Source organism: Nicotiana tabacum, chromosome 13 (genome assembly GCF_000715075.1).
Source record: "Nicotiana tabacum cultivar K326 chromosome 13, ASM71507v2, whole genome shotgun sequence".
Taxonomy (NCBI): domain Eukaryota; kingdom Viridiplantae; phylum Streptophyta; class Magnoliopsida; order Solanales; family Solanaceae; genus Nicotiana; species Nicotiana tabacum.
Genome location: NC_134092.1, coordinates 130,817,298 through 130,822,097, shown reverse-complemented (window position 1 = coordinate 130,822,097; position 4,800 = coordinate 130,817,298). Strand labels below are relative to the sequence as shown.

At 36.6% G+C, this 4,800-nt stretch overlaps 1 long non-coding RNA gene across 1 annotated transcript; it reads left to right on the top strand.

The window, feature by feature from the left end:
- The first annotated feature begins 410 nt into the window (after positions 1-410).
- LOC142167944 (uncharacterized) lies at positions 411-4,410 on the top strand. The gene is made up of 2 exons (XR_012698192.1): positions 411-1,024; positions 3,886-4,410. It is a non-coding gene; the product is annotated as an uncharacterized LOC142167944 (long non-coding RNA).
- The last annotated feature ends 390 nt before the right edge of the window (positions 4,411-4,800 follow it).

The following is a 4,800-nucleotide window of genomic DNA, read 5'->3' as shown; positions in this document are numbered from 1 at the left end:
GATAAGTAGGCAGCTCAGATACCAGAGCTCGGTCACATTCTCCTTTCTTTTAGCTTTCAGTTTCCCTAAATTAGGATCGGGTCAAAAAACCTGTGTAGTCATTATTTGTCTGAAAACTCTTCGCGTTTCCAGTCAAAGAGGGGCAGCTGTAGACATGTGATTTTTGACCTTCCCCAGGATTTTTCATATGTTAGCATGTAAATATTTAATCTAGGCCTAATATAGCTATTTCAACTAATTTTTACTCTTTTCCTTTATTTTATTTCAAGAAAAATCCAAAATTACAAAAATTGTTTCATTAATGTTTTGTAGTCATTTTTAATCTTGAAAAATACCAAAAATAAATAGTTTATTTTAACGGTCTGTCTTATTTTAACATTTATTTTACTTAGGTAGGACTAATTAATAAATGAGATCGTATTTTAATCTTGTTTCCAAGGAAAGAATAAAACTTGGGCTCGAGCAACCCATCTTTAGGCCTAATTTTTGGACCTAGTCCATAATTACCAAACCCATAATTTCTAGGCCCATACCCCTAACATAATCCCTACCCCTATATAATAGTACATAATCCCTACATATACCTACACCTAAAACTCTAAGCCTTCCGTCGTTTTACACAAAAAAAATCACCATTTTCATCTCATTCTTACTTTGGCAAGAACAAAAACAAATAACACATAAATCCATTGAAAAAGAGCGGACCTAATAAAAAACCAAAAAGTTGGCCTGAAGGACCTAGGACTTAAGCTAGGCACCGCAATCGACAACCCCACTCCCTGAACCGTCGTCTTCGACCTTTCCCCTCCCCGTTTTTTTTTTCATTTTTGTGAATACAATCTGGGAGTGTCAACTATGGTTGTAAAGAATGTGACAATAAATGATAAATTAAGCTGAATCAGTGGAGCTCGTTCGAGGTTTCCGGCGTGGTCTTGTTGACAGTTTGTTCCATTCAATTCCATCGGCATTTTTTTGTCTACCTGTAAATAACAGAAGGTTGTTGATGAATTGGAAGCTATAAAAGGTCCATATTTCCCTTCTTTGTTGTTATTTAATCTATGCCTTTGAAGCTTCATTCCACAAGATCCTTATACTTTCAATTTTATTTTGTTTTTTTCTTAACTCACTAGTTTGGTAGCTATTTTAGATCTATTTGTTCCGTGGCTGTTAATATTAAATTTGTTTTAGTTGTTTTCTTCTTATTTAAAAGCTTTGTTTGTTTATGTGTTTAATTTATCGTAGGTGGGTATTAAGCTTTGTTTATGTTTTCTCCTTATTTTTAGTTCATTTAGCTCACTGATTAGTTTGGATGTTAATTGTTTGAGGTTAATATATTATATTCGTTCTGTTTGTGAAACGATTTGTCAGGTTAATGGAGCAAATTAAGAAATAAGAATAGTAAGGTTTGAAAAGTTGAACAATTAATTGTTTACGGCATTAAATTGGAGGAAAGGGATTTTGGGGGATATTAAGATTAAATTGGGTTTTGGATTGTTATCTAGCTTATTTCTTCTACAATAATTTCCATAACCATGGCCCTCATGTAATTAATTTCAACCCTTTAGAAATCGAGGTGTGCCATCAGTCGAATTTTTCATGTCCCTCGCAAACCTTGTTATTAACTTGAAATTGCGTAGTTGCATTAGGCGCGCTATTTTAATTTAATTTCCTTAAACTCGGGTGTGCATTTCATGTGACCCAACTCCAATTCTCAACAACGTTAAATAAAATATGTCGTGAATCGCGGGTGCATTTTATGTGGCGTGGTTCAAGGCGTGTTTTAAATAACGTTGAATCTTCCTAAAATGATTAAAAGCAGTTAATAAGTTTAAAATATACCATAGGCTAAAACATGTATTAAAATCAGATAATATGCCAATTATAACGGTTTAAGCGACTATGCTAGAACCACGGAACTTTGGAATGTCTAACACCTTCTCCCGGGTTAACAGAATTCCTTACTTAGAATTTCTGGTTCGTAGACTTCAAAGGGAAAGTCGAATTTCCTCGATTTGGGATTTTAAAATAAATCGGTGACTTGGGACGCCATTTAAAATATTCTAAGTGGCAACTCTGATAAATAAATAATCTCATTTCGAATAATGTCACTTAAATTTGAAAAACTCCCTATCTATACCCTTCAGGTGTGTAAAAAAGGAGGTGTGACAATCCCATCTAATGTATATTCAAATCCCATCTTGTATATATTCATTCTATTTTCCGCAAATTTTTCGTTCTTAGCCTCTTATTTATGTTCGTCGCTTTTTGTTTTGTTTTGCACATTTTCAATAAGCCTTTGATTTTCTTAATGCCACGATTCTTTTCAAAGGTGGAGTGTTGTGTGAACCGGGTGGCTCTTCCCAATGATGGATAGCATGACAACCTTCTTAAGGGTTTGAGTCCGTTTTTCTTTTTTTGTTTTTAGTAGCTAGTAGTTAAGGGTGCCTCAAGCAAAGCTTCACTTGGGCCTAACACATTTGCCTTTGATCTCATGGTCAAAAATAAATTGTTGTGTTTAGGATGGTAAAAGTCGTGACCTTGAGACTCTTGTGTTGATCGATAATCATCAAGTGGTTTTCCGGGACCATTGTGTGCTCAAATCGTATCTAAGGTCGTTGTGGGCCTCAGACTCTATGTCTTTAGCAAACCCTTAGCTTGTGTGGTGAGTAATTGAATTGCAAATCCAAGTCCCAAGCCATTGGTCTAGAACTTGCCCTGAATGTTTGTTGAGGCGAAATCTTAAGTGAATTTTGATTTGAGACATGATTATAGGCTCTCCTTGATCCAAATGATAGTTTGAACAATTCCATAGCCTACAAATGATATGATCCCTAGTCAACCCTTTTGAGCCTTAGACCTCTTTCTTTCAAGAACCATTGTACAAGCCTATACTTGTTCTAAAAGATACCCTCTCTTGGAACCCGATCTTTCTTTTAGCACATGTCAAAAGTATAAGTTTGGGGGGAGAGATGACGATTGCAACAAAGTGGTAAAAGAGCACAAAAATGAAGAAAAGGAAAGGCAATGAAAAAGAAAGAAAAGCAAAAAGACAAAAAGAATGTTCAAAGTGAAAAAGAATAAAAAGGGATTCAAGAAAAAGCAAAGAATGAAAGGTGTGGAAAGTTGAAAAAGCTGAAAAGGTTTGAAATACATAAGAAAGAGTGACATTGTGTCTCTCTAACCCCTTAGAAATAAGTGAAATGACTCAAAGAGTCAAGTGAATTATGCCAAATGAATCAAATGAAGTGCTTAAGGAAAGATTGAACCTACTTAGACCAAAACATGTCCTACCCTGAACCAAAAGCCTTCATAATGTCTCCACAAAAGCCCTATATGATCTTGAGTTAAATGAAGCTTACATTAGTGGATACTCACATAAGGGGCAAGCATATGGTACCTAGAGCCGGACTTGTGACTTTTTCTTGAGAGAGATGAGTGAATTTCCATTAACCTCATTTTGCGTGCCAATATTCTAAAGGTGAGGTTTGCTTAGAGAGAGTTGAGGATGTGTGAATTTGGGTTCCACAATGACCAAAGTAATTGAAAGAGTTCTTTGATATGTTGAGTCAACTCTTGATGCTCTTGTGTCACACTTAATCCATGATGTTTCAAAGGTTAAATGTTATTAATGACTCATATGCGTTGGGGGCAATTGTTAGTCCCAATTGATGCTAGTTGAGGTTGCTTTAGGACAGCTGAAAATTTCTTGGATTTTCCCTTAAGGGGTGGTCTTATTTTGTTTGCTTGAGGACAAGCAAAAGCTTAAGTTTGGGGGAGTTGATAACTAGGGATTTTGACGCATTTTATACTCCATCTTGCTTACGCTTTGATTATAAATTCATACAAAATAGTCTCAAAAGACTCATAAGTTGTACTTGATTGTAGGTTTGATCAACAAAGTGACAAGATGTCAAAGATCAGCTCAAAAGGAGTGAAACTTGCACAAGTATCAAAGACAAGACAAACTTAGGAAAAAGAGGCCTAATGTAGCCGCACTACACTTTGTGCGGTCCGCACTAGGGAGATTCAGAGAGTTGGAATTTCGGGCATTAAGGTAGTGCGGCCGCAGAAGGTTTTTTGCGGTCCGCACTGAAGGCAATGCGGTCGCACTACCATTCTGTGCGGTCCGCAGAGCCTGAGTACAGAGAGCCGAGTTTGCAAGTTCAAGAGCCTAGTGCGGCCACACGCCATTTTGTGTGGTCCACACTAACCCCGCAGGGGCATTTTTGTCCAAATTTTCCAGCTTAGTATAAATAGATCCTTTTTCCATTTTTAAGGTATCAGACATTTCAGAATAGCTGATGCGCTCGTGGGAACGTATCTTGTAGCCATTTTGGGCATTTTTACTTACTTTTTATCATTGAATCTTTGTATTTAGCTTAGCAATTAATTAATATGTGTTCATCTTCATCTACTTCTCTGTTTTTCTCTTCAAGTATGAGTAGCTAGTCCCAGTAGCTAGTGTTGTGGCTCAACCCTAGTGTGGGTAATTGATGGGTGTTGCAATTTAGGGATAGATTGACTATGGGTGTTTGCTATTTGGGTCACTTTCATGGTTTAATTACTGAATTAGTGATTGCAAACACTAGTTTGAGCTAAGTTGACTTGGGCTCTTCTTGAGAAAGAGAGCCTAAGTCTCCGAAATTGATCTAACAAGGAATTGGGATGGACTCAAGAGAATTGATAGTCTCAATTAAAGGGTTAAACCTCGAGAGAGTAATACCCGACTTGAAACCTAGTTGCTTGAGCAAATATGCATACCCAATTGGTCTTGAGAAAGTCAATTGGGAAAAATCATTC